Here is an 11,799-nt window from a genome sequence, read left to right as displayed (position 1 = left end):
CTTCGACCTATTTACTTTCATGCATTGTTTATTCATGATTTGCAGTGAGGACACTGCCCATTTTTAGTTGGGGGTAAGAAGAGTATTGTACCACTTAGTCTCTCAGGATTTATAATTGTGGATTCTAATTTTTTTTTTTTTTTTTGTGATAAGTTACTAATTTCACATTTCTCTACTTAAGATCAGATAGTTGCAGTCTTGGGTTACACTAATTCCTACTAGTTTAGGGTTAAGTTCAACACAAGACCTTATGATAAGTCTTAGCAACTCAAACTTAGGCAATGTATTTCAAAGCTATTAATTGATGACCTTAATAGACACAAGATAGATACTTTTGTTGTTTGATTGATGTCAATCAGTGGTTTTCATCTAAGCAACTAGCAAGAACTACAATGAACCATATCTTAATGACTTAGGAAAAGTGAATGAAAAACTCAAAAAAAAAAAAAAATGGTGCAAGTACATTGGAAAAGGTTGCCTATCACCGGTAGGCCTGTGCAAAAAATGCTCTGACCCGTCCCGTCCGTGAGACCCGAACTAACCCGTCCGAAAAAGCCGATTGAAGGAAGTTGCGGGTCGAACCCGCTGAAACCGACCAGAACTCCAGCGATTTTGAGACCATTGATCGTGAAGCTAAAATCGTGGAGCTTGATCAATCTCAACGACTACAAGGTCTACAAGGCCGAGTCTTCCAGTGAGTCAACCAAAAAGGTTGTCGCCGACGCGTCAACTCAGACCGACGAGAAGCGAAGAAGACGTAGATCGGTCAAGGAGAAAGAAGACGAAGACGTTACATGCGAAGAGAAAACTCAACGCAGAACATACCAGAGTCGAAGTACGGGGCAGAGCAGGGACGAAATCTCACCTCCGCCATCTGATTCGAGCCCCGAAACAGCAGAGTCTCTAATGTAGGCCGACGGAAGGCTAGTGATTTGCCCAAGTGGGGCTAATCGTGACAATTGGAATCCACCAACGGCAGGGATTTGTCCAAGTGGGAGGAAGAAGGTGTCATCAGTTCTGATGCAGTAGATACCGTGCGGGTTGATCTCGTTCAAGAATTGTAGAAGCATGGCAATGAAGGGTTCTCGTTGAGAAGCAAGGATGAAGGGTTTTACCTACTTTCTGCTTCCAGTGTCAGGTCGGGTCGAGTCATTTCGGACTGAACCGCCATGTCACTGGGTCGGATCGAATTGGGCCCAAACACAAAACGGGTTACTCGGGTTGCAGCCCTAATCACCGGGATCCGTTTTAAAAAAGGAAAAAAAAATGGGTCTTTCAAAGTGTGATAGCATGAAAGCCGTCGATGTAATAGTTTTTAATTTGAGTAAAGACATTTTGGCTTTTCTTGAAATAGTTGCTAGACTGAAACTATTGTGAGAAATCTTGAACCCAACAAATAGCAATCTGTTCACACACTTTATGCACTCAAAGATTTGCAGCTTAGATACATTCCCCTTGTTTGAGTTATTGAGAATTTTATAAGTCTTTGTGTTGAACTATAACCTGACCTAACTCCATTCTAATGTCCAGGATTTTAATATGATTTGATCTTTTATAGAGATTTTTTAGTTCAGTGGCTCACTCTTGGCTCCTTCATTTTGTTATCACATTATTTGCTAGAAACTAGCTATAAGTTAGTTAGAGGGTATGATAAGGTGTCAAAACTATATAATTAAGTTGTTAAAGTGACTAAATTGTTTAACCAAAATAAATTAAGCACTTAATTATAGAATAGATTATGACACTGAGTGAATTAATAAATTTTGATATTTTTGTACTTAAAAATTTATAATGTAACTATTTCACATCAGAATTAATACCCTAATTTTACTCATTTTGTATCCTACTTAAATGTTGAAGGACACTGTTAAAAAAAAAGAGTTTTGCTATATACAAACAAAATCGCGTATTAATCTGCGTACCAATACTGATTCTTTCATACTTAAAATTTAAATTAACACTGTTTTCAATAAAATCTACTTTTTGACCAATCACAATAAATTGGTGCACATATGAGTGCACAAATTTGCTTGCAACTAGACTTTTTCAAAAAAAAAAAAAAAAAGTATTGGCATCAGCTCCTATTTGAGATCCGCCCCTGCACACCTTAGGTGTCATAGAGTAAAATGACCAAAAACACCCCTACAACAAAACCAAGCCTTTTTTCTCCCTCTCTCTACCCCGTGTGTCGCCCAAGCCCCTCCTGCCCCCTCCCCTCCTCTACCCCCACCCCCACTACCCGGCGTCAGCATCCCCTCCCCCACCCCCACCCCGCGTCCATCTAGGCCAAATGAGAGGGATGACTGAGCATGGAAGGGGATGAGAGAGGTGCGGTGGAGTTGGCGTGACTTAGGTTCGACGGTGTGGGTTGTTGGGAGGTCGTGGGGCTTGGTGGTGGTGACTGGGCTGGTGTACAGCGGCAACGGCATGGTGGCGAGAAAGGCGAAAACCTATTTCGGATTGTGAGATGCGATGGAGAGGGAGGAGAGGGTTGCCGTGAATTGGGTTTGACGGTGGGGGTTGCTGGGAGGTCATGGGGCTCGGTGGTGGTGGCTGGGCTGGCGTACGGCGGCAGCATGGTGGCTAAATTCATATAAGACCCATTTCGGGAGAGAAGAGGGGAGGCTGCGCTTGGGGGCTGCCGTGGACGGTCGAATGTGATTGGAGGGTCGTCGATGAGGTAGTTGGTGACGCTGCAGGTGGCGCACGGCGGGATTGGGTGAGTTGAGAGAGGGAATCGGATAGGGGGAGGAATAAACTACGTCAGTTTTGTGTTTAAAAAAAAATATATTTTACATGTAAGGTGTGCTACAGGTCAGCCACTACGGATCAGCCGTGAACAGTAGCTGATCCGTAGCAAACCTAAAAAAAAAAATACATGAGCTTACATCTCATCTGAGAGGAATATTACAACAAAATGGATATTCTTAGAAATACCTAACTATGCACCTGGAGATTGGTGGTAAAGCACGTACAGCACGGACAGATGGGGTTTTTGGCCTCAACTCAAGATGCAGGAGCTGGGACGGTTGGGACGTAGAGCAACGCACAGACTCACGCACGAGGATGGGAGCCAACCAATCAAGCGGGAGCCGAAACAAATGGGCAAGGACGTTGTACTTCAACGGAGAGCAGATCATGCACGGACAAAAGGGGATTTTCATTTATTAACTCTTTTTTTTTTTTTTTTAATTTTTAATTTGCTGGGTTGAAAACGGTGCTAAGGAATTCTGTTTGATCACTGAGAATTCTCATATGAGAATTTTGAGTTTTAAGATTAAATATTAAAATATTATATTTTAATATTATTATTGTATTAAGATTTGAAAAAATTAAGAAAAAGTTAAATTATTTATTATATTTTACATGAAAATTTAAAAAAGTTATAATAATGAGATGAGAATTTTCACTCTCGAATTTTTATGCTTAGAATATTTTTGGGGCTCCAGGAGTTTTGGGACGGCTCTCGAACGCTCTCGGTTTTATTTTTATTTTTTCTTTACTTTGGGGGTCAATTGCTATTCGGATATTGTTTTTCGGCAGTTTAGGCTGGGTTTTCCAGATCTGGCTGTCGGCTGGTTTTAATTCTTTTTCGTTTTTCCAGATTTTTCTGGGGGCTATTCGAGATTCTCTCATTTTTACGTTTTGGGTGAATATTATTCTACCGCCGCTGGGTTATTGTGCCGAGCAAACCCTCCATGAGTTTTAGCTTTAGTTGTTTTAATTTCTATTTTTCTGAGATGATGATGTTAGGTTAACTTTTCAGCATGAGTTGTGGAGAGTGTCTCGGTTTGATTTGGGCTTTGAGTTAATGAAAACTTCTGTTCGTATAAACTCTTCTTTACTTTGTTGCAAACCAGATTTTGTGGTGAGAATTGAAGGATTCTCTTGCTCTTGCTTTGCTCTAGACATTAAGGCACAACAGAGGTTTGAATTTATCAAGGTTTCCTTCGATTAGATGCTATTGTGAATTTGGTTAGTCATACAGTGAAGACTTTTAGAGAAATGGTGCATGTCCGAATGTAAACTTTTCATTTTCCAATAATCAATTCCTTAACTGGATTGATGATTGAGATTTAGCACCCTTGAAAATTAACGAAAGGTTGGATCAAAAAGAGGCTTTATCCGCAGCTCAAGTATTTGATATTTTGCCTCTTATGTGTTTATTTTCATGCGATCTTTATTTTTCTTCCACTCATTTCTTTAGCATTTATTTCTTTATTCATTTCTTTTAATTTTACAAGCATTCAAAAAATTATTCCATTAACAAAAATAGAGAAAAGATCTAAAACATTCTTCATTAATACACTCCACATCATTATATAAATTTTATTTTCTTGTATCTTTTCTTAATTGTGTAAGTAGCCTCTTTCACAAGCATGTTCCTTACACAAACACAACTCATTATATGCTTGATCTTCATTAACATTGTTGTCCCTGTGAAAATGACCTTAGCATGAATTACTTTGATAGCTTTTGCACTTGGAAGACAAATTTAAAAAGCCATCAGCATACCATAGGAGAATAAGAGTATCGTTTGTTCATATTTCGGGAGTACTTAATAATTACTTCTTCTTTTTTTAAGTCAAGTTATCTAAAACTAGGCATACATATTTTCTTTTTTCATTTTAATAAGTAAGAGATAAATATTATTGATATGAATGAAATATGCATGTCCTGTATGTAGGCATACATATAATCGATAGAAAATGTTGCCCTGACATGATGCCAAAAATATTATCTAGATCAAATTCCCGGCTCTTAAGTAAAATTGCCACAAAACAAAACAACAAAAAAAAAAATTGATTTGAATTTTAATTCTACAACTCGAGTAATGTTAGGTACAAGCATCAAATTGATAAGTCCCATACAAGCTCTTTATAAAAAAAAATTAGATCTTACTAATAAAGAATAGTTTTTTTTATATTTTTTTAGGTAGGATCTACTTTTTTACAATGGCTTGTATGAGACTTTGTTCATTAGAGGCATGTACAAATCATTTCTTATTAAGGAAATCATTTTAAATTCTGTATTTTCTGTTTTTAAATAAACAAAAGTGTGAAATTCTTCAAAAAACTAAAACCCAAATAGTCAAGAAAAAGAGAAGAAATTATATTAAAAAGTTCCAAATACTAAAAAATGAGAGGTAGATCAATGTATTCACATGTTTGCTAAGCTTGAGACTATATACACTTTTGGTTGGGAGATTTGTACCATTACAATTAAAGTTCTAACACCACAATTTATTTCAACAAAGAAGGAAGGCCGACCGACCCGGGAAAGAGGAGTATCCACTCTCACAACTATCCCAGAATTGCCAACATTTCCATCCACAAGAAGGGTAAAAGATGAAATTCATAACATAGTAAATGTCCAAGATGCATAACGTTCACAGAGAAGTAAAAACTGTCCGGCTATCATTGAAAGGATTTGCATTTAGCCAAGAATCAAAGCAATGATTCCATCAAGATACAAATGGTAGTCTATGGTAAATGTGACAAAATCACTAAGCAGGAACAACTGTTGCCACAGTAACTGCAGTAATCATCTTTCTTTTTTTGGTGTTGGTGGGGAGGGGGGGGGGGGGGGGGGGGGGGGGTAAGTACAAATAGGTGCTTCACATGGAGTATACAAAAAAAAAAAAAAAAATGATGCTAATTAAATTATGTAGAAGAATTGGAAGTGAGTCTATAGCCTAAGTTCGTCCTAAGATCAGCAATGAAAAGAGAACTTACAGCACATCATCTAAGATCTTAATGATACAAACTTCAACATCACCGTTAAGGAAAACTAAAGTATAACTTTGGAAAATCGAAAGAATTATGTGTTTGGTTTTTGTGATGGTAGGAGAAACCTTTTCCCTTGATTGACATGGATAGTTAACTACCGTGAGCAATGGCTTACATAAATGACTTGCCGCATGCATAGGAGAGCCACGTACGTACATTATATTAATCATGATGATCATAACCAACATCTTTCTTCTTGTAGTTTGAGCCTAACCTTGGATCAACCAGATTAGAGGAATTAAGCTAACTAGGAGAAGGTTATAGAATTCTATACCCTAACTTCATTTTTTTTTTTTTTTGAAAACAGAAACCAATTCTGTATTACCTCAAAACAGAACCATTACAGAGTTTTTCCCGTATTACAAATGGAAGAATTTCTTCCGAACCCCCTTCTATCCATATACATTCATTTTCTACGTTTAACCCCATCTTTGCCAAACTATGTGCTACTCTGTTATTATCTCTTTTTGTATACTGTACTGACCAATCTTTTCTATTATCCAAACAATCCTTTATATCATCTATAATCTGCCCATGCCATTCCCAGCATCTTTCCTTTCCATTTATTGAGAGTATAACCCCCAAGGCATCTCCTTCAAAGATGACCCTTGTCCACTGTAATTCAGCACATACCTGTAAGGCTCTTCACAAAGAATTTGTCTCAGCTACAGCATGAGTAAAGATCCCATGCAACTGATTGCATAGAGCCAACATCAATTCTCCCTTCTCATCCCTCACAACAATCCCAATTCCCATCTTCCTCTTTTCCAAATCCAAACTAGCATCCCAATTAACCTTCATAAACCCCTTTCCAAGTTTTATCCATTTCAGATTTCCCATCTGCACCTTTGAAGACCGTGTAATACCTCCCTTTTCATTATTTGCCTCTACAAAAGAGAATAGACTCTCCTTAGCCTGCATGTGTATCTCCTTTGGACCGATAAATTTTGATTCAAAAATAAACCTATTCCTTCTCCACCATATATTTCTCATAACAGTTGCCACCATATCCAACTCTTCTCATTCAATTTCTTTGATATCAGATCCCAAAGATCCATAAAATCCCCCTCCACCCGAGGCCATTTTTGAACTGGACTAGAGCAATCCGCCCATACATCCATCGCAGCCCTACAACTCCACATCACATGGCATACCGATTCCTCCTCTTTTTTACACACAGGACAAAAGGGATTGTCCACCACCTTTCGTTTAAACAGATTTTGCTTTGTAGGGAGACTATTAACAACAGCTTTCCATATAAAAATCTTAACCACTTCAAGTGTATTCAAACTCCAGATTTTTAACCAAACCTCTCTACTATTCTTAATCTCTGAAACCCCCCCTGCATCTTTACACCTCCTAGCTCTTTCCATATGATAACCACTCCTTACACTATACTTCCCATCCCCCGTAAGAGCCCATATCCTTTTATCCCCTGCATTTGCTTGACTAACAGGAATGCCACAGACAAAATCAACTTCCTCTTCTAGCAGCAACTCTCTCACCAACCCAGAATTCCATTTACCCCCTATCAACAGATCCTTCACTTTAAGCTCAGGACAACTGACACACCTAGGAGATTGAATACAAAACTGGTTTGGACGTGGAACCCATTTGTCCCCCCATACTTTAATCTTCTCCCCATTTCCCACTCTCCAAACCAACCCTTCCTTTAGTAAATCAAGAGACCCCCACAAGCTTTTCCAGATTTTTGAAGGACTACAACCCAGCTTTGCATTCAACAAATCTGAATTTTTAAAATACTTATCTTTTAGCACCATGGCAGCAATTGAATTAGGCATATTTAAGACCCTCCAACATTGTTTGGCAAGGAGAGCCTTATTAAAACACTGAAGCTCCCTGAACCCCAAACCCCCTTCAACCTTTGCCACCCCCATCTTGGCCCAACTCCTCCATTGTATTTTATTCCCATTTTGCTTTGAGCCCCACCAGAATCTGGCCATTAATGCAGCAATCTCTTTACATAGTTTAACTGGAAGTTTAAAAACATTCATATGGTAAGTGGGTATAGCCTGGATCACAGCCTTCAGCAACACTTCTTTTCCAGCTGGGGAAAGGAAAAGATTTTTCCAGTTACTGATTTTACTCCACACCCTATCCTTAATCACCCTAAAAGTATTATATTGTGACCTCCCCACCATCACAGGCAACCCCAAATATTTTTCACAATTGTTTTGAATTCCAGCCCCTATATCCTTTCTTATTTTCCTCCTTATATCCTCTCTAACATTTCTGCTGAAGAATAAAGAAGTTTTCTGCCTGTTTAAACGCTGCCCCGATGCCTTCTTATAGATCTCAAGTAACTGTTTTATCTTTAACCATTCTTGCCAAGAGGCTTGTCCAAACACAATACAGTCATCAGCAAACAACAAATGTGTAACCCTTATCCCCCCTCTTGAAACTGAAACCCCTCTTAATACACTCTGCCTTTCAGCATTATTAATAAGAGAACTCAAGCCCTCCACACACAGAAGAAAGAGGTAAGGTGATAGTGGGTCACCTTGCCTCAAACCTCTAGAAGGAACAAAAGAGTTACTTGCCTTCCCATTAACCATTATAGCATAGGATACCAATTGCACACACTGCATAATGAGCCCCACCCACCTCTCTCCAAAACCCAGTTTCACCATTACAGCTCTCAGGAAGTCCCACTCAACTCTGTCATATGCCTTTGAGATGTCTAACTTTAATGCCATACTACCTTTTCTCCCCCTATGTCTCACTTTCATTGAGTGTACAATCTCATAGGCAGCCACAATGTTGTCTGTAATAAGCCTTCCCGGTATAAATGCGCTTTGATTTGAGGAAATAACCTGGTCAAGTACTCCCTTCAATCTATTTGCCAAAATCTTTGCAATGATTTTATATAATACATTGCAAAGACTAATTGGCCTGAAATCCCCCACAGTTTTTGGCTCCTTCATCTTTGGAATCAAGACCACATGAGTATGGTTACATATCCTCACATTTTCTTCCCCTTTCAGCACACTCAACACTGCTGCTGTTACCTTCTCCCCCACCACATCCCAATAGGACTGATAGAAAGCTGCCCCAAATCCATCTGGGCCTGGGGATTTCATAGGCCCTATTTGCTTTACAACAATTTCCACCTCTTCTCTAGTAAAATTTTTCTGCAGCTCCTCATTCATCCCCTCTGTTACTCTTCTGTTCATTGCTGATAGGCAATGTTCAATATCCAACCTTGAAGGGTCAGAAGATTTATACACATCCTGATGATGATTGTAGAAAGCCCCTTCTATATCCTTTTGTTCCTCCCATACCCTCCCATCCATATCCATAACACTTACAATCTGATTTCTCTTCCTTCTTTGAGAAGCACATGCATGGAAAAACTTGATATTTTTATCACCAAGTTTATACCAATTCTTTTTTGCTCTCTGTTTCCATTTAATATCCTCTTGGACTAACAAATTCCCTGCCTGTTTTTGAAGCTCCCTAATACGCTCCACATTTTCTGGTCCCTCCTCAACTTGTAATTTTTTTATTTTCCCAGTCATCCTATTTATTTCCTTACCCCTCTCTCTATCTTTTATCCTAGCCCACTTCCTTAATCTGCCACTGCAAGATTTTAAAAGGTGTTGCACACCCCTCAACTTCCCTGCTTCCACCCCTTGGTAAACCCATCCTTCCCTTATTACCTCCTCACATTCCTTATCTTTAACCCACGCAGCTTCAAACCTGAAACAACTCACTCTATTAACAACACCTCTATAGGAACCACATGCCTTTAGTAAAATAGGCATATGATCTGAACTTAAAGTAGTCAACCCCTCCACCCTCACATTATTAAAAATATTTCTCCACTCTAGATTGCCAACAAATCTGTCCAGTCTCTCCTTTGTGAAGGTACTATCCATATGCTTATTACTCCATGTATAAGGGCATCCCACATACCCTAGATCAGCAAGCCTTGTCCCTTCCAGCACCTCCCTAAAATGCCCCATCCCTTTCTCCTCTCTTTGTTTCCCCCCCCCCCCCCCCCCCCTAATTTCTCAGCTTGAAACAGGATCTCATTAAAATCCCCAGCTACACACCAAGCCTCACCTGCCATTGGTTCCAGAATTTTTAATAGATCCCACGACAAGCACCTTTTAGAAGCCTCCGGGTGTCCATAAAAACCTGTAAACACCCATTCTTTATTCCTTCCTTCCCCTTTTATTTTACTACTTATATGCCATTGAGAGAAACTTAGAATTTCCAAGTCTATACTTCTAGCCCAAAACAGAGCTAGACCCCCTTTTAATCCCCTTGGATCCACTACTAAACAACCTTCCATATCCAACCTTCCTTTTAAAGCTTCCACTCTTCCTGCCTTTATTTTTATCTCCATCAGAAACACCAAACAGGGCTTATTCTCCTTCACCAATCGGCAAAGGTCTTGAACTGTGCGAGGGTTGCCCAACCCTCAACAGTTCCAGCTTAGACAATTCATAATGATTGGCGGGGCTGACTTCCAGCCTCCGCCAACACTTTGATATCAAAAAACTCCAAAACAGCTCCATTTATTTTCTGTTTTTTACACTCCTTCTCACTTTCTTTTTCATTCCCACTCTCTTGCCCTCTTTTAGCCAGAATAGAGCTAAATCCCTCTCTATTTCCCACCCCTCTAGCTTTTCTTTTCCAGCTCCCTCTCTTCCCTTTTTCCTTCTCTACAACCTCCCTCTCTTCCCCCCCTCCTGCTTTCTCCATAACACAAGACACATCCATACCAGCTCCCTTAAATTGGCCAACATTAACCAAATTAGGTGATACTATCTGCCCTTCAGGATTCTCATCCCCCCTCTCCTCTTCCACACTCCCCAACACTATTTCCCCCCCTCTTTCCTCTATTCCATCCCTTTCCAACTCATTCACTGTTTTTTCCAAATCCACCTTCACCGACCCCACAACCTCCTCACCACTATCCCTATTACCCCCGCTCCCTTCCTCCTCCTCTTCCCCCTCACTACTAGGCTCAAATCGAACCTTACCAATCTGTTTTGCTCTCATCCAAGCCCCATACTGTCCAGCCCCTCCCCTAACCTGCAGACACCCCTTCTCACCATGAACAATACAGCCACAAGTTAAGCAAATCCTAGGTAACTTCTCATATTGGAAAGGAATCCACAGCTTCTCCCCCAAGACATTTATAGTCCTTCCCCTCGCCAACTGCTTCCTTATATCCAATTCAACATTCACTCTCAAGAATTTACCCCAAGCAACTCCTCCTTCTTGCACTTCCACCTCATTGACCTTCCCAATGGATTCCCCTAATTTTACTCCCATTTCCCGATTCATACAATCCAATGGCAAATTCTTCATTTGAATCCAGAAATTCTGCTTAAAAAACTCCACCGACTGAATCTGAGCCTTCCCTATGTATGGCATTAATGCAAACAGGTGGTGGTCAAACAACCACGGGCGGCCCCTCAACACTTTCAGTTTATCCTTTCTATTAACTAGAGAAATCACAAAACAGTTCGATCCTAGCTCACGGATAGTTAGAGGTTTACTCACCTTCCATATTTTTTCCATGGTGGTTCTGATGAATTCCCCTCTGATCGTCCGCTCCACAAACACCTTCCCGATGATGCTTCTCTCCCCCAGCATTTTTAGATCAGCGTTATCTCTCCACGGCACATCGATCGGAACGCACTCTTCCTCATTCAGCTTCAGATTTCCCCAAAGATCTTCCAATCCGCCCATCGATCCTCTCTGTTTACCCAGGGCAAACACGATACTCACGCAGCTCCCTCCACCAGAGTGAAAGAAACCGATTTTCACCACCTATGCCGTTACGCCCTAATCGCCTTCAGGAGGACGACGAGAGAGAAACGGTTAGAGGAGACTGCATAGAAAAATTTTAAATCTAAGTCTATTACCCTAACTTCATTAAGTACGAGGACATGTGGCCTTTTCAACTTGAGAAATTAACTAAGATACAGTCATAAATAAATGTAAAGATTACATTTTCTCCCACCAATTACCA

The sequence above is a fragment of the Carya illinoinensis genome, chromosome 11, assembly GCF_018687715.1.
Source record: "Carya illinoinensis cultivar Pawnee chromosome 11, C.illinoinensisPawnee_v1, whole genome shotgun sequence".
NCBI classification, from domain to species: Eukaryota; Viridiplantae; Streptophyta; class Magnoliopsida; order Fagales; family Juglandaceae; genus Carya; species Carya illinoinensis.
The sequence above is the reverse complement of the archived record's forward strand: the minus strand, read 5'-3'. Positions refer to the sequence as shown.